The sequence below is a fragment of the Mustela lutreola genome, chromosome 9, assembly GCF_030435805.1.
Source record: "Mustela lutreola isolate mMusLut2 chromosome 9, mMusLut2.pri, whole genome shotgun sequence".
Lineage (NCBI taxonomy): Eukaryota > Metazoa > Chordata > Mammalia > Carnivora > Mustelidae > Mustela > Mustela lutreola.
The window spans coordinates 85,812,622-85,836,024 of NC_081298.1; the positions used below are offsets into that span (position 1 = coordinate 85,812,622).

Here is a 23,403-nt window from a genome sequence, read left to right on the forward strand (position 1 = left end):
ATTTTAAAAACAGAAATTGGAAGAACTTGTTGAGAATATTTGATACGACCAAGCTCAAGAACAAACAGTCAGAGGAATTGTCTCCTTGGCAAAACTTGGGGTTGGGATGGGCTTAGTCAGCACCCTGGGCACTCAGCACTCTTCAGAGAGACCAGTACCCGAGGGCTGCTAGGTGGGAGGGGTGCACAACGTCATTAGTCCCTGGGTGAAAACAAAGGGCGCCTTCAATGGCTATTTTGTTTTCTGCTTTGTCAAAGAACAAGGATAAAGAGTATGCTACCCATGATTAATTCTGGAGAAAAAAATTCCATGCGACTAGAATTTTTTCCAAGATTTAAGACAAAACAATATTTTCAACCCATATCAAAACCCTCTCAGGACAACTGATATTGTGCATGGTGGAGAGTGCTTTGGAGAATGTGCTATTTGTTCTCATCCTTTTCCAGGCTTTGTCCTCATGGCAAACTTCAAGGCCAACAAAAGACAAAGGCAGAAGCAAGGCTGCCTCTGGACAACTGGTGAGTGACCAGCATGGGGCCGAGCACAGAAGGGATTGAGGGGTGAGAAATGGGGGTTGGTCACAAATTATAAGCTGTAGGACTCTGAGTCAGTCATTTAGCCTTATAGATTGCAGTTTCCCCATCTATAAAATGGGTGATAGGACTAGATCAGTGGTCCCAAACTTCTCTGTGAAGCCTTCTCTGATTTCTCAGGTTGTATTTCCAGTTCCTTTTTGATACATCATTTTAAATACCCCAACCATGATATTCTCTTAGACATAATTCTTATTTAATACATACAGATGTGTATTTTATCAGCAACTATAGAATTTCAGTCCTGGAACATGAAATCACAGATCACTTGTTCTTCCAGGGATAGCTTGGGAAAGAGAGAAATTGAGGTTGAAAGTGGAGAACTAAAGCAAGACAAAGTAAAGATTTTTGAAATGAAGGATTGGGCAGGACTAAGAAAAACAAGCACTAATAATTGAGGGCTTTGGAAGCACTTCTTGTGGTTTTAGTGAGGAGAGTAGGGGTAGAAATGCATGTACCTGCCATGAAGTTAAAATAGGCAGCTCCAGGACTGCAAAACTCTGGGAAATGGCGAGGGATCAGTTTTCATAGGTTTTTCTCAAGCCTCCAACATTTCTTGGGAACCCAGATATTTTAGGAGGGAGAGACCAGGAGCTGGGAACCAAACTTCCTCTTGGGTTTAGTTCCCCCCAATAGCAGAACCTGAAGCAAGGATATTAAGGTACCATTTGTTTAGATGTCTTCTGAGGAGGTCAGTACAAAGTGTCAATAAACACATTACTGCTGTGGTCAGCTAGGGCCTGATCCTTCTGGAAACTTCTGGGACACTGTATGGCTCCCATCTTGAGTCCTCCCACCCAAGAGGTGAGAACTGGTACATTTTTCTACCAACTCTCTTTTGCTCCTGGAGGTATTATATCTACAGCACTTTTAGCCAGGCCCTAACCGAATCTGCTTCTCCCACTGGAAGAAGCCCTTGGGCAAAGTCTCACAAGATTGTTAGGAAGCCCTTCCTGTATAAGAATAGAGACCAGATATTAGCTTGTCTGGTAGAAACCACCAAGTTGTAAAATAAGACTTTGAACATTCAGAGGAGGACCAAGGCCAGAAAGAATTCTTCTCGCTACGAATATTTTTAAACACGCCCAAAAAATGATTTATAGCTATCTTAATGAAACTATAGGAAAAAAGGTCCTGAAAAGTATCTTGCTGGTGAGTATGAAATGGTGAAGGGTTAAATATCCATGTAGTAGTCATGATTACTAAAGTAAGATGAATAAAAGTCATATTTATTTTAGTATAAGAGAACGTAATTCTAATGGCTTTCAGAGGTTTATTCCAAGTATCATTTCACCTAACATGATTTCTGTCATAGGGATCTAAGTTCTTGAACCATAGGCCTTCTCTCTCAGAGTTCTTAAGAATGTGGTCTCCGTAGTTGAGGAGTGACGAGTGTATAGCCTTTTTTATTTCATTTTTTTATTTGTATATTCAACCCCATTAGAAACTAAATTTTCTGTAGTAATGCAGCTCTTTGTACTTTTCATAGCACCAACAACTTTTCTTTTTAAATTTCATTTATTTATTTGACAGAGAGAGATCACAAGTAGGCAGAGAGGCAAGCAGAGAGAGAAGGGGAAGCAGGCTCCCAGCTGAGCAGAGAGCCTGATGTGGGGCTCAATCCCAGTACCGTGAGATCATGACCTGAGCCAAAGGCAGAGGGGCTTAATCACTGAGCCACCCAGGTGCCCAAGAACAACTTCTTAAACATGGTAGTTCTTCAATAATCTTGATGCCTTTCTGAATTTTTTACAATTTGCACAGTTGTATTCCCAAAACCATTAGGGAAGTGACATAAATTTGTTTGTTTGTTTGTTTTAGAGAGCGGGGTGGGGCAAAGGGAAAAAGAGAGGGAATCTCAACTAGGCTCCACACCCAGCATGGAGCCTGACCTGGGACTCAATCTCACAACCCTGAGATCATGACCTGAGCCAAAATCAAGAGTTGGACTCTTAACTGACTGAGACACCCAGGCACCCCATAGTTATATAAATATGTAAGGGAAAAATATGTTTTGATGACAAAATGTAAACATTTTACATAAGAGGAAGAGGTTCACACAAGAACAATAAACAGATGGAAAACATCTCAAGCCCTTCTAATAACTTGAGTTGAAGGAATCTGTCATTTGGTCTGGCCAGAGCCCTTCTGTTTAGCACCCTACCTTAGGATTAGTGCTTTTCCTTGCCCTCCAGATAAATGACTCTGACCAGGACCACCTGGTCAGTTATAGTGGCCAAACTCCATGGCCACAGTTTACTGGTTTAGAAGTGAGGAACTGACCCAAGGCAGGCCAATAAGACTCCTTTCCTGGGAATGTAGAGTTGGTAAAGACATGCAGTCACTGTTAAAGGAAGCCAGGGAGCTCCCAGAGGCCAGGTTTCCTTCTGGAGCGAGGAGAAGCCAGGCTGAAAAATGAAGCCAATGCACAGAGAAAAGCGGATGCCAGAGACAGAGGGAGGAAACAAGCACCCAGCTGTACTCCTACCTTTCCTCCTTGTAAAAGGTTGAGGTGTTTTACTTGAAACCAAGGGTTCTGTGTATTACAGTGGAAAAATAAAAATGTAATAAATGTTAGGTAGGATCCTTGCAGCAATCAAATAACAACAATTCACAAAGATGAATATTTGGAAGCATCTGATGATCCTGTAAGCTAATGTTCTTTTTCTGGAAAGCATCTTGAACATATCTGACATAAAGCAGAGACTAAATCTTTAAAATTATTCACAATCCTGACTTGTAATTCCATGATTAATAGAAATGATCGAATACTTTGTCCAAATTGTAGTAATTTGGGTAGATGAAAACAAGGAAATTGGCATTTACTGAATTTTAGAATGCAACAAACAGTATGCCAAGAAATGTATATCATTAATAATTACCATTACTGAGGGGCACGTGGCTGGCTCGGTCAGTAGAGCATGTAATTCTTGATCTCAGGGTTGTGGGTTCAAGCTCCACATAGGGTATAGAGGTTACTTAAAAATAAAATATTTTTTTAAAACCCCTGCCATTATTGAACACTTATGATGTGTGAAGCACAGTCCTAAGGGTTTATATGTATCTTTATCTCATATAATTCTCCCATTAATCATGTGAGATGAGTATGACTATTATTCCTATTTTTAAATTTTTAAAATTTATTTATTTTATTAACATATAATGTATTATTTGTTTTAGGGATACAGGTCTGTGAATCGTCCTTCTTAGACAATTCACAGCACCCAATGTCCCCATCACCCAGCCAATCCCTCCTTCCCACTCCCCCTCGACTCCAGCAACCCTCAATTTGTTTCCTGAGATTAAGAGTCTCTTAAAGTTTGTCTCCTTCTCTGGTTTCATCTTGTTTCAATTTTCCTCTCTTCTCCTATGATCCTCTGCCTTGTTTCTCAAATTCCAGATATCAGTCAGATCATATGATAATTGTGTTTCTCTGATTGGCTTATTTTGCTTAACATAATACCCTCTAGTTCCATCCACATCATTGCAAATGGCAAAATTTCATTTTGTGATGGCTGCATAATATTCCATGGTAGCTATATATACTACATCTTCTTTATCCATCCATTCATCTGTTGATGGACATCTAGGCTCTTTCCATAGTTTGGCTATTGTGGACATTGTTGCTATAAACATTTGGGTACACGTGCCCCTTTGGATCACTACATTTGTATCTTTGGGGTAAATACCCAGTAGTGTAGTTCCTGGGTCATAGGGTTGCTCTATTTTCAACTTTTTGAGGAACCTCCATACTGTTTTCCAGAGTGATTGCACCAGCTTGCATTCCCAACCCAGTAGTGTAGGAAGTTTTCCCTTTCTCTGTATCCTTGCCAGCATCTGTCGTTTCCTGACTTGTTAATTTTAGCCATTCTGACTGGTGTGAGGTGGTATCTCACTGTGGTTTTGATTTGTATTTCCCTGATGCCAAGTGATATTGAGTACTTTTTCATGTGTCTGTTGGCCATTTGAACGTCTTCTTTGGAGAAATGTCTTTTCAGGTCTTCTGCCCGCTTCTTGATTTGATTCTTTGTTCTTTGGTTGTTGAATTTGGTAAGTTCCTTATAGATTTTGAATACTAGCCCTTTATCTGATATGTCATTTGCAAATATCTTCTCCCATTCTGTCGTTTGTCTTTTGGTTTTGTTGACTGTTTCCTTTGCTGTGCAAAAGCTTTTTATCTTGATGAAGTCCCAATAGTTCAATCTTGCTCTTGCTTCCCCTACCTTTGGTTATATTTCTAGGAAGAAGTTGCTGCCGCTGCAGTTGAAGAAGTTGCTGCCTGTGTTCTCCTCAAAGATTTTGATGGATTCCTGTCTCACATTGAGGTTCCTCATCCATTTTGAGTCTATTTTTGTGTGAAGGGTAAGGAAATGGTCCAGCTTCATTCTTCTGCATGTGGTTGTCCAATATTTTTCCTGTTTTTTATATGAAGAAACCTCTTAGAGAGGTTAAGTAATTTGCTCATGTTCTCACAGAATGCAAGTGGCAGAGCCAGGATTCAAGCACAGCAGGGCTGCCAGCACCTACACCCTTAGCCAGACCTTATAGATTACCCTCTTTTACTTCGGAAAATGTATCATAGACTGCAAAGGTAATACAAAGGAAAGAAAAGGCATATGGATGTGTGTGGAAGTATTCCTTAGTACATCCAAAAACTAGAAAAGCACCTCCCACACATATCTATAGGGAAATAACAGAGCAAGTCAAATGTGTTACATTGAGACAATAATATGTTATATTGCTGGAAGGAATGATAAATATGAGAAACATAAACAATGGGTTAAGGACTACAGAAAGCAATAGCAGATAAGAAAAAAATGTATAATTCAGAATGATAAATATTGGTTTCTCACAATTATGCACAATTATTTTTTATGCAGCAGTTGAATGGGAGAAGTCTTCAAGGTTTATGAAAACCTGGAAATTAGATGAGATTTTTTAAAGGAAGTTCATGTTGCTATTGTTAATTAGATAGTCCTATTTAAGTTCCATTGTAAAGTTGATTAAATACCAATTAAAAGCAAACTTATTAGAGATTCAAAGTTATTAATGGAAGAAAATTTAAAATAGAGGTTTATGAGATTAAAAAAGATTTTTTTTATTAGGAAAGTCTCATTTGAAGAATATAAATAAAAATGAGAAGGACTGCATAATGTACTAAGAAGAGAAAAAAGTACAAAATAAAGATATAAACTCACATCTGCTTGCCCATCCCTGTTCTAGTGCAATTCTACCTGTCCCTTAAAGTCTTGCTATAGCACTACCATCCAGAGCCCCCTTACCAGAAGCTTCCTCTAAGTAACTGGTGCTTCATTGGTCTCTCTCTTATGGTGCTTGGCCCCTTTCATCTTGTTTTAGAGCTATCTGTATAGTTAGCCCTCTTCTCAACCATAAGCTTTGTAAAAGTCGGAACCATGTACCTTCAATATCTTTGTAGGCCCCAGTTGCTCCATGTTAGCCACAAACATGTGTTTGTTGGATGAATAAGTGTTCTTAGAAAGAGACAAAAGACTTGGAGGCATAGTTTTGAACAATAAGCAACTGTGGTCGGGCACATGAGAATGGTTGTCCTTAAGAGTGTTACTTCTTAGGTAACCAGCTTGAGGAGGCGAGTGTTGTAGTTCGGGTGGACTCCAGAAGGACCCCAGAAGCATAAAGTGATTTTGATTTCATGAGGTCTGTGGCTAGTATATCTGGAGATGATCATGAACTTTGATTTATGATTCCAGCTGGGAGAGAACATTGAAAAGAGGAGAGTTGAACAAATAGTGGGAATAGAACTTAGAGCAGATATTGCAGAGGTGTTGTTCCAAAGAGTTCTTATGGTCTTTATCCCATAAGGACCAAGGCCCTTCTTTTATGTTTGTTAAAAACATCAACAACAAAACCTTTATTGTGATGAGCACTGGGTGATGTATGGAATTGTTAAGTCACTATATTGTACACCTGAAAGTAATACACAGTGTGTTAACTAACTGCAGTGTAAAGAAAAACTTTTTAAAAAGCCTTTAATTATAGTGAGTTTAGTAGAATGAGCAAAGTGGATTGGACATTCTTTCACAGACACACACACACACACACACACACACACACACACACACTTTCTCTGTCTGCCAATGATGCCATTGTTTTTTGTTTTTTGTTTTTTGTTTTTTTTTTAACCAAATAGGAGAAGACACATAGTGTCAAAGTATTCCTGTTCTTACTTAAGTTCCAAGGGACCCAAGGACTCTAAACCTACTTCACACTGGGGGTGCCTGGGTGGCTCAGTGGGTTAAGCTGCTGCCTTCAGCTCAGGTCATGATCTCAGGGTCCTGGGATAGAGTCCCACATTCGGCTCTTTGCTCAGCAGGGAGCCTGCTTCCCCCTTTCTCTCTGCCTGCCTCTCTGCCTACTTGTGATCTCTCTCTGTGTCAAATAAATAAATAAAATCTTTAAAAAAAAAACCTACTTCACACTGACTATGACCGTGAAGACAAGGTAGTTCTGATTCAGATGGCATACAAGATACCTGCTGGCTCTTCCTTTCCCTTTGTCTACATGATGTATGGGGACACCTTGCAAGTTGGAATTGTAAGCTCTCTGAGTTCAGGAACAAGGTCATAAATTATATACACAGTGTCTGAGCAATCCAAGCTTAAATATTGACTAATATGATTTTATCTACTACCAGTCACAAAGACATATACTCTCCTAATACCTACTCTTATGGAAACAAATAATTCCTGTACCTTGCCCATTAAAAACAAGGAGTTCTCTTTAAAAACTTTTTTCTTTGAATAATTTTTGGCTTTTTCTCTGTCTTCCCTCACTAGAATGTAAGTTCCATGAGAGCAAAACTATTGTCTGTTTGATTCCAGCTATGGTACCCTCCAGAGCCTATAACAGTTCCTATAGCTCAGTAAGTCCTATGTGCTGAATAAGTGAATGAATAAATGGTTGAATGACCAAGCATTGTTCTGGTTGTAGCTTTAAAAACTTTTGTAAATATTAACTTGAATGCCTTCCATGAATACACACACGTGTGGCTCTTCAGTGGCCTTCCCTCCCCTACCACTCTTCCCCACCCACTGATCAGATAAACTAAGTAATAGTTGGCTGGCTCTGCATTAGGACCCATCTGGCTCTCACCAAGTATAAAACAAAAATGCTTTGCTTTTACAAAAACTTATGTGGGGAATTTACATCTCAAAAAATATGTTTGTAATACCAAAGTGTATTTTGTTTTATTAAATCCAGACTGCTGGGTGGAGTCCCTTAGCTAAAAAGTGACTCTCAAGCAAAATGAATTGCTTGTTATTCTCACAAAGAATTTACAGGAAGCGATTTGTAAAGGTTGCCATCAGGCTGAAGTCATTGTTGGCACTAGGAATCAGTGTGTCATCAACCTCAGAGCAATCATTTAACCTGGGTCTGCTCAGAGAAATCTCCATAATGCAAGGAAAATTGAATTCTACTGCTTTAGATGAGAATCACTTTTGATATTATTCCCATTTGATCATGAAGTTAAAAATATTTGACATAACAGTTTCTCTCATCCTGCCACTACATAGAAATATCTATATTACATCTGCAAAACACTGTCCTGTCGTTACGAGCTATTTCACAAATTTTTTTTTTTAATCTGCTTTCCTTTTCTTGTTGTGTTTCTCTCTCTATATATAGACACACACACACACACTATATATATATATATATATAGATAGATAGATAGATAGATATGTATATCTGGAGAGCTAGGAAATGAATGGCTTGCCAACTTATTTGGCCCATTCCATCAAGTAACCTGTTTGCTGGTTAAGTGATAATAGAAAAAAAAAAATTCTACTCATCTTGAAGGACTTACTATTCTTCAATCTAGGTGACAGATGGACAATTGTTCTGGAGAGGTTTCTGGGGTAATCATTACAGCAGAGAAACCCTGGATCCAGACATGCCGTGAAGGTGGACAGCTCTGTGCTCCTAATTTCTGTCAATGTGTTGATTTTCATCACCCTGGGAAAACAGGGTTAAAAAGATGGAAACACATAGATTCATAACATTAGCAAATGCTACACTAGTTCTCTATGTTTCCAACACTAGTTTCTAATGACAAAGAGGAAAACAAGATCTTGACAAACCACAATGATCATTTTTTAGTCTTTTCTAAATGATGCTCAATTCATTTACTGATTCAGCAGAAATGTATTGAATGCTGTGAGGCATCAGCGCAAAGTAGACTGAAAATGATGCAGAACACCTTACTGTTCAGACTCCCATACTACTGAACAATTTTGAATGAATGTTTCCTTCACTATACACTGGGAACAATCATCTATGGATGTTAAAATCCCTCTGACTATCTCACATGGAAAATACAGCAACCATCAAGTCTGAGTGCTTCACTCCATTGAATAATTATCCTACAAAAAGACTGACAAGAAGTATGTGGTCTTCTCTTCTCTCCAAACACAATCACACCCTTTGTTTAGCAGCTCAGTCTGCTGTTTGTAGTCCTGTCATTCAGCACCCTGACTCTCGGCTCCTAAGTTGAACAAGATTTCTTGATTGAGCCAAGCCATTCATTTGCTGATTGTTCCAGACCAGTGTGGCCTGTTGGCTGCTATCACCCTCCAACAGCTAATGCATATAGTGTGACATGATTTGGCCTGATAGCACTCCACAGTCCACCTGTTGTTCCCATCTCTTTGTCCATTCCACAGTTGATTAGGCAGCCTCCTGTCTGTGGTTCTTATGCATCTGGGCCAAAGAAATTAATTTGCCCTCATCATTCCTAGTTGCAGCTGGCTAATTGGACTCCAGGGTCACTTCCTTGTCTTATATAATTAATCAACCTCTACTTAGTTAATTATTACAGTATTTGTTCAACACATATCTATTGAACATTTACTATGTGCCTGGCCCTGTGCAAGGTGCAGAAGATACAACAGGCCATGCAAGTTCCAGTAACTGAAATTTAACGTAGTTCTTTAATTTCTACCTAGTTTTCCTATTTTTAAGTTGAGTAAATGTTTTCAAACTTAGGTATGAAACCATGATCCCTCCCCTTCTAACTTGTTTTATTGCTTCAAAGTCAAAGAAAATTATCATATCTCTTGAGATCTGATCAACATTCACTCACTCTTGTTTTTCACTTATTTATGAGTTTAAAGATATTTAGTTACTTAAGACTTCTGGAATGTATTTGGGGGGTGTTATGAAATATTTGATACAAAATAACTTTTTTTTATAAATGTGTATGTATTTTTTTAAAGATTTTATTTATTTATTTAACAGAGAGAGACACAACGAGAGAGGGCACAGAAGCAGAGGGAATGGGAGAGGGAGAAGCAGGCTTCCCGCTGAGCAGGGAGCCGGATGAAGGGCTCGATCCCAGCACCCTGGGATCATGACCTGAGCCAAAGGCAGACGCTTAAGAACTGAGCCACCCAGGTGCCCCTGATATGAAATGATTTAATTCAAATTTCTAAATGAATGATTTTCACAAATGTGTATTTAAAAAATCACCTCATTGTTTTGTATTGCACTTGGTCATTTTATAAAATGAGGCTTATTCTTGAGGCTTCTCTTCTGTTTCACTGATTTATATTTCTGTTTCATTTGCTCTTTCTTTTTTCATTTTCAGAATATTTTTCTTATCTTCACATCTTTATTTTTCTAACTAAATATAACTTTCTTTAAATTTAAAGAAAAGTCCATTTTTATTTTGACTGGGATTGTGCTAGATTTAAAAATAATATTAAGAATCGACATCTTTACAGTATTTTATTCTTTCCAGATGTTACTGCCCAATAAGTTTTATTATTTTAATAAACACTTCTTATTAAGTCTATTTCTCTTTATATTTTATTGCTATTATAAATTGGATCTGTCTTTTAAATTAGAAATTTCTAGTTTGTAATTATTGGTACTCAAGAATCTTAATGGCTTTTTTTATATTTTATGTTTTATCTGGCCATTTATTATCCTATTAAGTCTAAAACTCTAGAAGATTCCCTGGGCATTTTGTTAGATACATAATCAACTGTTTTCGAATAGGGATTTTTTTTTTCCCCTCTATTTCTTTCTTTTAGCTTTGTTTCATCTCTCTCTCCCTACATTGGCCTGAATTCCCAAAACAACATTAAGTCAAAATGATGATAGAGGGCACGTCTCTAGTAAGATCGGCTTAAATACTCTCTTCATGCTTTAACCTAGTCAGCAACACTGAGTGGGGGAACAGCAATGACAAAGTTTGGGATCTAACAGTACTGTATGAAAAACTTGGCCTTTCATAAATTTAATAACTGTGACTAACTTGTGCTTCTTGGTCTTTGGACTGAGATCTAGTAAGTATGATATTATGGTTCTATTAGTGAAATTTATCAGGAACTGGAAATAAGATGTTTGTCATAAATTGAAGCTTTATTCTAATTCAGGTTAACAGTGATATACCTATCACAAAATTATAGTTTGAATGTCAGGTTTCTTCCAAAAATAGTATCTCATGCTGATTTAAAAGCCCATGTAGCTACTAAGGAATAAATTATGATTTTGAATAGCAATATCAAAAATATTCATTCTTCCAATGTGCTATGCTTCTAGAAAAGCTACTAGAAGTCAAAATTATATGAGATAAGCTGAGTTTTTCCATAGAAATAATAGTATGATAAATTCAGAATTGAATTCATAACATAAGGGTCAAATATCTAGGTTTTCCTAGCGATGCCTACAAACACCATGTTAAATAAAATATAAATGTTATAGGGACACCTGGGTGGCTCAGTGGGTTGAGCCTCTGCCTTTGGCTCGGGTCATGATCTTGGGATCCTGGGATCAGGCCCCACGTTGGGCTCTCTGCTTGGCGGAGAGCCTGCTTCCCCCTTTCTCTCTGCCTGCCTTTCTGCCTATTTGTGATCTATGTCTGTCAAATAAATAAATAAAATTTTTTTAAAAAATGTTATAAAGTTTGTTAAACTTATCGATAAGCTAATTTATTTATTGACTAGGGCAACACAGTTAGCCATCATGTGACTTCATGTTTCCTATAGCATCCTCATATTCTACATACATTTCTCATTTTGGGGGTCATTTCTTCCTATTTTAGATGAAGTAAATTAAAGGTGAAGGAACACATTTATCAAGGTCATAAATTGCAGAAAGTATTCTTTGGAGTGTTGGTTTAGAGCAAGAGTTTAGACAGAGGTTTTGGAATAAGATGTAATTGGATACAAGGCCTGATTCTTTCCATTATTCATTTAAAAATATTTAGTGAGTTCTAGATCCTAGGGATCAACAGTGAACAAAACAGACAACATCCTTACTCTAATGGAGTTTACATTTTAGTACCACTTTCTGGCCATGACATTAAAAAATTTTTTTTGTTAAAATTCTAGTCAGTTAAGAGAGCAATATTGGTTTCTGTAGTAGAATTCAGTGATTCATCACTTACATAAAACACTCAGTGTTCATCATAATAAGGGCCCTCCTTAATACCCATCACCTATATAGCCCATCCCCCACCCAGCTCCCTGGTCGTGACATTTTAAAAAGTTTTTTTTGTTTTGTTTTGTTTTATTCTTAACATCTCTGGGCTTCAACTTCTTCATTTGTAAAGTAAGAATAACAGCACCTACCTCATAAGGTCATTTCGAAAATTAAATTAGCTAATGTCTATGGAGCACCTAGCACATATCTCAACTCAGTAAGTGGTACTGGGGGGTGTCTGGCTGGTCAATTGATAGAGCATATTACCTTGATCTTGGGGTCCTGAGTTCGAGCCCCACATTTGGCATGGAGTTTACCTAAAACAAAACAAAACAACAACAACAACAACAACCAAAAGACCAAGGGCGCCTGGGTGGCACAATAGGTTGAACATCCAGCTCTTGTTTTAGGCTCAGGTTGTGATCTCAGGCCCCATGTGGGAGTCTGCTTGGGATCCTCTATCTCCCTCACCGCTCTCCCTCTGCCCCTCCTGCTGAAGCTCACTCTTTCTTTTTCTCAAATAATAAATAAATCTTAAACAAGCAAACAAAAAACATGGGTTGCCTGTGTGGCCCAGTCAGCTGAGCAACCGACTCTTGGTTTCAGCTTAGGTCATAACCCCATGTCCTGAGATCAAGCCCTCTATGTGGCTTCACTCTTGGTAGTGAGTCTGCTTGAGAGTCTCTCCTCTTCTCCCTTTGGCCCTCCCCTCATACTTGCTCTCTTTTTCTCTAAAATAAATAAATCTTAAAAAAAAAACAAAACAGAAAACAAAACAAAACAAAAAATAAATGGTAGCTTGTTTTCACACTTTAACAGTTTTGTGGTTTTTTTTTTTAAAGATTTCATTCATCCATTTGACGGACAGAGATCACAAGTAAGCAGAGAGGCAGGCAGAGAGAGGGGAGGAAGCAGGCTCCCCATGGGGCTCGATCCCAGGACCCTGAGATCATGACCTGAGCCGAAGACAGAGGCCTTAACCCACTGAGCCACCCAGGTGCCCCTGGTTTTCACACTTTAAAGATAAACTTCTGAAAGAAAGCTTTTTAATGAGAATTTTGAAAAAAATTTTAAATATTCATTACAGAAAAAGAATATTTAAATCATTATCTAGAAAGAACTATTATTTTTAATACTACTACTAGATTTTTTTCTAAACATGTGTATATATATGTGTGTATGTATATATACATTTAAGATTTTACTTTTTTTTATTTGTGAGAGAGAGAGCACATGAGTGGGGAGGAATGGCAGAGGGAGAGGGAGAAGCAGACTTCTTGCTGAGCAGAATTTAATTCCAGGACCCTGAAATCATGACCTGAGCCAAAGGTAGGTGCTTAACGTACTGAGCCACCCACTTAACATACTGAGGGTATCCCCTCACCTCCTCCCCCCTTTTTTTTAAGATTTTATTTTTTTATTTGACAAAGAATGGGATAACAGGCAGAGAGGTAGGCAGAGAGAAAGGGGGAAGCAGGTTCCCTGCTGAGCAGAAAGCCCTGATGAGAGCTCAATCCCAGGACCCTGAGGACTCAACCCAAGCTGAAAGCAGAGGCTTAACCCACTGAGCCTCCCAGGTGCCCCTCCCCCAAACCCTTTTTTAAGTAGGCTCCATGCCCAGAATGGAGGCCAATGTAGGGCTTGAACTCACAAGCCTGAAATCAAGACCTGAGCTGAGATTAAGAATCAGATGCTCAAACAACTGAGCCACCCAGGCACCCCTATGCATATATTCTTAAAAAGAGAAACTATAGCATATACTTTGAGACCCATTTTGCCCAACTACCTTTCAGAAAGGTTGAACCAGTGTATACTTCAACCAGCTATATGTGGGAGTGCCTGTCTCTCTTGGGGGAGATTTAACATCAAAGTCCTATAGCTTTGAATGTAATCCTGTATCTACAAAACCAAATGTCTTTCCACCTCTCACCAGTTCTGATTTTTGTCTTATAAAAATGAGTTTGGGGGAGAAAATATGTGCAAACCACTTATCTGCTAAAAGCCTTACATTTAGTAAATGTGTGTGGAGGTATGTACGTGTATTTAAACTCTCAAAACTCAATAGGTAAAAAAAAACAAGTTTTAACATGGGCAAAAGACATGAAAGGATTTCACAGAAGAGGATGTAGAGATGGCAAATAATGACATGAAAAGATGTTCAACATCGTTAGCCGTTTGATAGCACCACACACCTATCAGAATGACTACAATTTTTAAGAAGTGATCATACTACTGGTCAATGTGTAGAGAAACTGAATCTATCATATACTGCCGGTAGGAATTTAAAATGGTACAACCACTCTGGAAAACAGTTTGGCATTTTCTTACAAAACAAAACATACAGTTCAGCAATTACACTCTTGGACGTGTATCTCAGGAAAATGAAAAAGTACGTTCACATCAACCTGTGCGAGAATGTTCATTGCAGCTTTTTTCTGACTAGCAAAATGCTGGAAACAGCCCAAATGCTCTTTTTGTGGGTGATGATTAGACAAACTATATGATACACTATGGAATATTACTCAGCAATAGAAAGGAATAAACTATTGGTACATGAAAACAGCCTGAGTGGACCTTAGGGGCATTATGCTGAGTGCAAAAATTCAACCTCAAAAGCTATATGTGGTAAGATTCTATTTTTATTATGTTTTTGAAATAACAGAACTATAGTGATTGAAAAGAGGTTAGTGGTAACCAGATGACACACACAGAGGAAATGAGATGGGGACACATTCACACCAAGTGTTATTACCAGGGAATTAGTTTGCTGAATTTCGTATACTTATGGTTAGACAGATCTATACATGACATTGAGTTATATAGAAATATACTTCCCTCCCACACACACACAAATGAATGCGGGCCACAAAAATGGCAGCAACTAAGTAACATACTACCTATGATTAGTACATCAGCAGTAATGACCAAGGTCAATTTCCTGGTTTTAGTATTATACTACAGCTATAGAAGAGGACATCATGAAGGGTACATGTGACTCTTTATACTACAATTGCAAATTCCTGGGCATCTGCAATTATTTCAAAATAAAAACTTTTTAAAAATGTATTGTAATTATTACTATGGCTCTGAGTTTTTCCCTTTTATCAGTTATTTTAAAGGATATTAAAGAATTAGATTTGTCAGGCAAGGATAAGATAGTGATGCTATTTTAAAAACAATCTTACTCAAAAGGAATATTAGCTTTTAAAATAGTCATCTTGCTGGGCTTCCTGGGTGGCTCAGCTGGTAAGCATCTGCCTTTGGCTCAGGTCATGACCCCAGGTCCTGGGATCAAGCCCCACACTGAGCCCCACACTGAGCCCCACATCGGGCTCCCTGCTCAGCAGGATGCCTGCTTCTCCCTCTCCCACTCCCCTTGCTTGTGTTCCCTCTCTCATTGTGTGTCTCTCTGTCAAATAAATAAGTCTTTAAATAATATTAAAAATAAAATAGTCATCTTGGAAGCTTGACTACTTATGCATATGTTTTGGGCCATTGTGGATCAAATATTTTAGAAATCCTCTTTTGTAATTACCTGCAGAGATCTCCAGCCATTGGCAAGTACGAAACCTATTACTTTGTAAGACATTCTTTTGAACTATTATATTTTCTTCCATCTCCCTTTGCTTCATCTTAGTTCTACATGTTCTCCAGATAAAGATGACCTTATCTGGCAAATATAGGACTCCTATAAGACAAAGGAAAAGAGGGTCCATCAGTTTATTCTTTCTTTTGTTTCAGTCTCTGGATATTTGTGCTTTTAACTTGTTACAATTTTCCCATGTGATAGGGCATGTGCAAACATCTCAGTGCCTTCATCTCAGTGCCTTTCATTGTCACCAAGGTACAGGATATTTGAAGGAATATGAAGCAATTTTTAGCTCTCTTAATTTTTTAAAAAGATTTTATTTAATTTAGAGAGAGCACATATGTGGGAGATGGCACAGAGTGGGAATGTCAGAGGAGGATGGAGAGAGACAAGTAGACTTCAAACTGAGTGCAAAACCATATGTGTAGCTCAATCTCACAGCCCAGGATCATGACCTGAGCCAAAGTCAAGAATCTAACGCTCAACCAACTGAGCCACCCAGGGACCCCACAACATTTGTTTATTTTAAAGCAAATAATAATAAATAATAAATTAATAAATAATAATAAATAATAAATAGCTAAATCAAGGAAACTTAGTTGATTTGTTTTTTTAACTGAAGTTTTCTTGGCTCTTGGTCTTTGGGAATTAAATGCCTTTAAGATATGATTTGAGAATCTCCATGGTGGCTCATAGGATTATATTTTCTTACTGAAGTGAGGAAATATAACTTAAGTGTGAGAAAGGAAAAACAAATATATCACATGTTTGTTCAAGGAGGTACAAGTATTGAAACTCAAAATGACCCTGTGGGTTTTGTGGATGTTACCTGAAGTCATTAATTTCACATTGAGAAACTGCCTTTGGCTCAGTGAAATCAGATTTTGAAACACTATTTGACTGTTCAATAGAAATAAAGCACAGTCACCAAAGGGATTCATAAATTTTGATGAACACTACTCTTGCTATAAGTTTCTTCAATTGCCCTTAGAATACAAACTCCAAATTAATAAATCTCTAGCCAAGTTGTTCAGTTTTCAGAGAAGTTCATTGAATTGAAAGCAATGCCAAATCTCTGATTATTTTAGAGACTAGTACATTAATCTTGTCTTTATACTAAATTTTATGGCTCTCTAGTCAATTCTGGCCTTTGTTTGGATCTATCTAGCTGTAAAAAAAGGTATATTCCCTTTTAAAGAAACTATTGAAATTGAGACAGGGAAACTGAAGGATTCCATAAAAGTCTGCTTTTTTCTTCTTTTTCCTGCTTCTAAATAGCATGGAGGCATGTAAATAGCCTCCTTGTAAAAGACAAGGAGTAAATGGTTCTCTAGGATAAATAACATCTGAAGAATGACCTAGTGAAAATGACAAAGGAAGCCATCATATGCTAATTCCATACCACCAGAAGCTAAACATTTCAACACCAAGACCCCTGGCTCCAAGGAATGACACCTGAGCTCTCATCTTTGTTCTAACTGGTTCCTGGATGCCTAAAAAGACACGTGCACTAGACCACTGTCCCAGGTAAAAACCCCAGACCCTGAATACAGGAGAGACTCCATCCTTTCCTTTTTGAGTCTCTTGGATACTCACTCTGTTATCTCCTCTCTCTGTATCTTCATTAAACTCTGCTTTCAGAATCTCCTGCTGGTTCACATTTGATTTTCATCCTTCACGAAGACACAGACCCTCTTGGCTGGTCCTGCAGTACCCCTCCAGTTCCTCAGACCCAGCCTACCAGCATCAAAATGAAAGCAAAAGCCACTTTATTTAATGTTGATCTGGAATCCAATTTAAGATAAAATATACTTGCAGTTTTAGGCTAGATCTCTCAACTTACGGCATGTGCTTTGGAATGATTATTCAGTTTTAGAACTGTATTTGTATTACAGGTCAAAGCTCTCTTCTTCCTTCTCCCCTTCCTCTTACTTCTTTTCTTCCTCCTTCCCCTTTTTCTTCTCCTTTGTCTCCTCCAACTCAGCTAAGAATGAAGAATTGCTTCTCTGGAATGAAAAAGTAGGTGATAATCTAGATGAACTCCAGAGGTGGAGGCATCAATGTCTGGTGTTACTCGTTTGTGTGGGTGTGCCCAGATCCAAAACAGAATGCTTGAATCCTTGAATGCTGCACTATTTTTTGTTACTGTTTTAGAAAATATATAGGTGTGGGTCTGGTATCAATTAAGTCCCTAAGTTTTGCAGTAGTTTTGCTATTCATACAAATGCATAAAAAATGGAGTTGGGGTTCAAAATACTTCTTGTTTAGGTTTTAGGGAGGGTTCTAGTTTATTTCCATTTACCTAGCTGTAAATTGGAATTTCTGTGAAATATATTTTTGTTCAATTGACCCTTTTCTCATTTTCTTTTGTATATGTTCATTTTATTTTTATTATTTTTATTGCAAAGTAACTCAATGAATACAAAATTATGTATAGATCACATACACATATATAAATAATTTATAGTGTAGAAAGTAAAAATCTCCAACTACTTACAATATAGCCCCACCTCTTTCCACACCTATCCTGAAGAAGTAAACATAAACACAGTTAAATCTTTGGTATCTTTCCAGACTTTTTTTGTAAAATGAAGCCCTACTTTACATATTATTACATAATTTTTTCACTTAATAATTCATGATAATTCAGACTTCTGATTTTTAAATGGCCAAGGGGTTTCCATTTTATAACTATTTCAGCATCCATTTAACCTTTCTTCTGCTGTTAACATCAAGGTCTCATAGTCTGAGCTATTCCAAATAATATTCCTTATACATATAACCTTGTATACTTATGCAAGTATTTCTACAGAACATAAACCTAAAACTGCGAGATAAAAATGTTTTTAAATTTGAGGGGTGACTGGGTGATGCAATCAGTTAAGTGAGAATCTTGGTTCTGCTTTTGTTTCTCTTTGCTCCTTCCCCTCTGCTCTCTCACTCTCTTTCTCTCAAATAAATAAAGAAATCTTTAAAATATATAAATATATTTTTAGGCACCTGGGTGGCTTAGTTGGTTGAGTGACTGCCTTTGGCTCAGGTCATGATCCCGGACTTCCAGGATCGAGTCTGGCATCGGGTTCCCAGCTTCTTGGGGAGTCTGCTTCTCTCTCTGACCTTCTCCTCTCTCATGCTCTCTCTCTCTCACTCATTCTCTCTCAAATAAATAAAATATTTTTTAAAAATAAAATATATAAATGTATTTTTAAATTTTGATTATTCAGTTTTAGAATATTGCATTGTGATGACATTTATTATATGACAATTATTTGTCACTCCAAATAGGTTGTCATGATTCACTGTGACACTTCATGAAGTATGAGTTTTCTTTCCTCATATCCTAGGCAAACCTGAACTTCATCCATATGTTTAATTTTTTGTAATTTGATGAACAAAAATAGGATCTCATTTTTATTTTTTAAATTTTTAAAAAGATTTTATTACTTATTTGACAGAGAGATCCCAAGTAGGCAGAAAGGCAGGCAGAGGAGGAGGGGGAATCAGGCTCCCTGCTGAACAGAGAGCCCAATGCAGGGCTCGATTCCAGGACCCTGGGATCATGACCTGAGCTGAAGGCAGAGGCTTTAACCCACTGAGCCACCCAGGTACCTCAGAATCTCGTTTTTAATTTGCATTTTCCTAATTGCCAGCAAAGCTGAACATCTTTTCATATGTTTATTAGGTGTTAGCAGTTTGGGTTTTTGTGGACTACTTGTTCATATTTTTTGCTCTTTTCTTATTGAGTGTTGCCTTTTATTTGTTTATAGGAGTTGTTCTTAAACTAGGGATAGGAATATTTTCTCTGTTATGTCTTTTACAGAAGGTTTATATTTTTATGCAATCATTACTCCACATTATTTTATTTATTTTTTATTTTTTGGTGGCTTCTGAGGTTTGTATCTTACTTAGGAAGATCTTCCCCAATATTATTAAAGATTTTGTATGTTTTATTCCAGAATTTTTACAGTTTTACCTTTTTTCATTTCACTACTTAATTCCTTTGGAATTTAGTTTTTAAAATGTATGGTATGAAGAGAACTCTAATTTTTTCTCCTAAATGGGTATCTAGTTTACCTCAAACTATTGATTAATCCATTCTTTCCATAATGGTTTGAAATGACATCTTTTTCATACACTGAATTTAAAATTCATATGTATCTGTTTCTGAACATTATTTCATTCAATTGATCTATTTCTATACTAATATTACACTATTTTAATCATGATAGCTTTATTATAAACTTTGTTAAAAGATTCAGTTCCTTCTCATTATTTTTATTCTTATAATTTACTTGGTAATGATTGCTAATTCATTCAAATAAACTTGGAATTACCTTGCCAATTTCCATTAAAGAATCCTGCTTTTAAATTTGAGGTGATTGATCTTTACAACATTTCATCTTCCCATCTTGAATCATAGCATGTTCTTCCCTTTTTCTGGGTCTTTTAGAATACTTTCTAAGAAGTTTTATAGTTTTCTTTATCTCTAGTGTATTTTTGGATAAGTTTATTCCACTGTAGTTGGTAGTTTTGACAGTAAAACAAATAGGGTCCTTTTTTTTTTTTTTTTAAGATTTTATTTATTTATTTGACAGCAGAGATCACAAGTAGGCAGAGAGTAGCAGGGAAGCAGGCTCCCTGCTGAGCAGAGAGCCCGATGTGGGGCTCGATCCCAGGACCGTAGGATCATGACCCGAGCTGAAGGCAGAGGTTTTAACCCACTGGGCCACCCAGGCACCCAAGGGTTAAAGGTTTTATTTCCATTAAATTTGTTTCAATCTTTATTATTTCCTTCTTTCTATTTTTGTTGTTTCTGCTTTTTTTCTAATTTCTTATGTTGAATGCTCTGTTCATTTCTTTTCAAACTTTTTCTTACCAATAGATGCACCTAAAAAGACTATAAAACTCCTCTGAGTAATATTTTGACCATATCCCACAAGTTCTTTTCCTTCTTATCTACTTTATTGAGGTATAATTTACATACCATAAAACTTACCATTTGAAATGTAGAATTCAGTAATTTCTAGCAAATTTATAGAGCTGTGCAATCATCATCACATTTTATTTTTAGAATATTTCCATTTACCCTAAAAAGAAGCTTCTACCCTTTTGCAGTCATTCCCTAGTCCCCACCGCTAGCCCCAACCACTTGGTCATTTTTTAAAACATGAATGCTCAAATCCCACCTCAGACTATGAGTCAGAAATCTGAGAATGTGGTCCTCACATGTGTGTATTCCAAAAGATCCTCAGGTAATTCAACTTTGACCCATCTTTGAGAACCACCTTGATATGAGAAGAAAGCCTTTAAACTGCTTCATAAGGAAGAAATCAAGGAGAGTTGCAAAGTTAAATAGTTCATTGGAACACAGTTTAAGGAGTCTCAAATTCTTTAAATTACTTTGGTAACACAGGAACCTTGAGTCCAGGGATTGAATCAATTTATTTTTATATTTCTCGCAATGCCAAGTATACATACATTATGATTTACATAAAGACGATGCTTCAAATATATGTTTTAAATGTAAAATAAACAGACGTAATTTATGTAGATGTCAAATCTACAAAGATTATTCCCTAAAAGATATTTTTGACTCAATTTTAAAACTTATTTAGAAAGCTCTTTGTTTTTCATATATAATTCCAAAGTTTATTAAAGTCTAACTTATACTAAAACATAACAAATACTATATTTCCCAAACATATTTCCTCTTCTTATAAAAATGAGTTAATCAAAAAATGAGTTAATCATAATTAATATTATATAGCAAATCCTGCATAATAATTAACCACATATTGTTAATTGCTATAAAAATACATTGGATTTAATTAGCTTGAAACATCATTCTCTGTATATCATAAAATGAACCATTATTCTTGGGATGATCATTCTTCAGAAGGAAGTACTTTTTTTATCAATCTTTTAATGTATTTATTAGTACTTCAATAACATTGAATTTGTAATTAGGAATGCAATAATGAAGTAGTACTCTAACAATTAAATTTAAATTTTCCATTTCAATGAACGTTGGAACTCTCTGGAATTTTCAACTTAGGGATTGATTTGTAATTACACTGTATGTGGATACAGTTTATTGTGATAAAAAACACATATATAAAACTTACTGTCTTAACCATTTTTAAGTGTACAATAGTGTTATGTATATACACATTGTTATGTAACAGATCTCTAAAACTTAATCATTCTGAAAAATGGAAACTCTATATGCATTGAACAACTCCTCTTTGCCCACCTCCCCCAGCCCCTGGCAGCTACGATTCTGCTTTCTGCTTCCTAAGAGTTTGACTATTTTAGATACTTCATATAAGTGGAATCATGCAGAATTTGTATTTCAGTGACTGGCTTACTTCACTTAGCATAACATCCTCAAGGTTCATCCTGTTATAACATATGGCAGAATTTCCTTTTTTTTTTTAAAAGGCTGAATAATATTCCATTGTGTGTATATATGTATATATCATGTTTTCTTTAACCATTCATCTGTCAATGGACATTTAGCTTACTTGTACGTCTTGATTACTGTGAATAATGCTGCAATGAACATGGGTCTGCAAATATCACTTTTGAGTCCCTATTTTCAGTTCTGTTGCATATATACCAAGGTGATATTACTGGCTCATATGGTAATTCTATTTTTAATTTTGGGGGGAAACTCCATACTGTTTTCCATAACAACTGCATCATTTTACATTCCTACCCAAAGTGCCCAAGTGTTCTAATTTCTCCACATCATTCCCAACACTTAATTTATTTTCAGGTTTTTGATAGTAGCCATTGTAATGGGTGTGAGGTAATATCTCACTGTGGTTTTGATTTGCATTTCCCTGATAATTAGGGATATCAGGTATCTTTTTATATGCTTCTTGGCCATCTGTGTATGTTCTTCAGAGAAATGCCTACTAAAGTCCTCTGTCCATTTCGGAATTGTGTTGGTTTGTTGTTGTTGAGTTGTAGAAGTCTTCTCTATCTTCTAGATATTAACCCCTTATCAGATGGATGGTTTGCAAATATTTTCTCCCATTCTGTAGGTTGTCTTTTCACTCTGTTGATTATTTCTTTTGCTGGACAGAAGTTTTTTTGCTTATTTTGGCTTTTCTTCTTATCCTTGTCATTCATGTCCATGAAATCATTTCCAAATCAAATGTCATGAAGGTTTCCTTCTGTATTTTTCCTTTAGGGTTTTTTTAGTTTCAGGTCTTATGTTGAGGTCTTTAATCCATTTTGAGTTAATTTTTATATATGATATAAGGTAAGCATCCAGCTTCATTCTCTTGCCTGTGGCTGTCTAGTTTTCCCAACTCAATTTGAAGAGACTATCGTTTCCCCATTGTATAGCCATGGCACCTTTGTCAAAGATTATTTGACCATATACATAAGGGCTTATTTCTGGGTTCTCTATTCTGTTCCACTGGTCTACCTCTGTTTTTATGCCAGTACTATACTACTTTAATTACTGCAGCTTTGCAATATGTTTTAAAATCAGAAAGTTTGAGGCCTCCAGTTTTGTTTTTCTTTCTTAAGATTGTTTTGGTTATTTGGGGTCCCTTGAGATTACATATGAATTTTAGCATATATTTTTCTACTTCTGCAAAAAATATTACTGGGACTTTGGTAGAGTTTACATTGAATCTGTAGATTGTTTTGTATTATTTGGACATTTTAGTAATATTAAGTCTTCCAATCCACAAACATGGAATGTCTTTCCATTTATTTTTTCTTCAATTTCTTTCAGCA

General features: G+C 36.6%; 1 long non-coding RNA gene across 1 annotated transcript in view; it reads left to right on the plus strand.

Moving 5' to 3' along the window:
• Positions 1 to 23,403, plus strand: part of LOC131840189 (uncharacterized) — a 143,309-nt gene that overhangs the window by 113,276 nt on the left and 6,630 nt on the right. Inside the window, exon 3 of the long non-coding RNA XR_009357250.1 lies at positions 447 to 518. This is a non-coding gene — a long non-coding RNA (uncharacterized LOC131840189). The remainder of the gene's footprint in view (positions 1 to 446; positions 519 to 23,403) is intronic.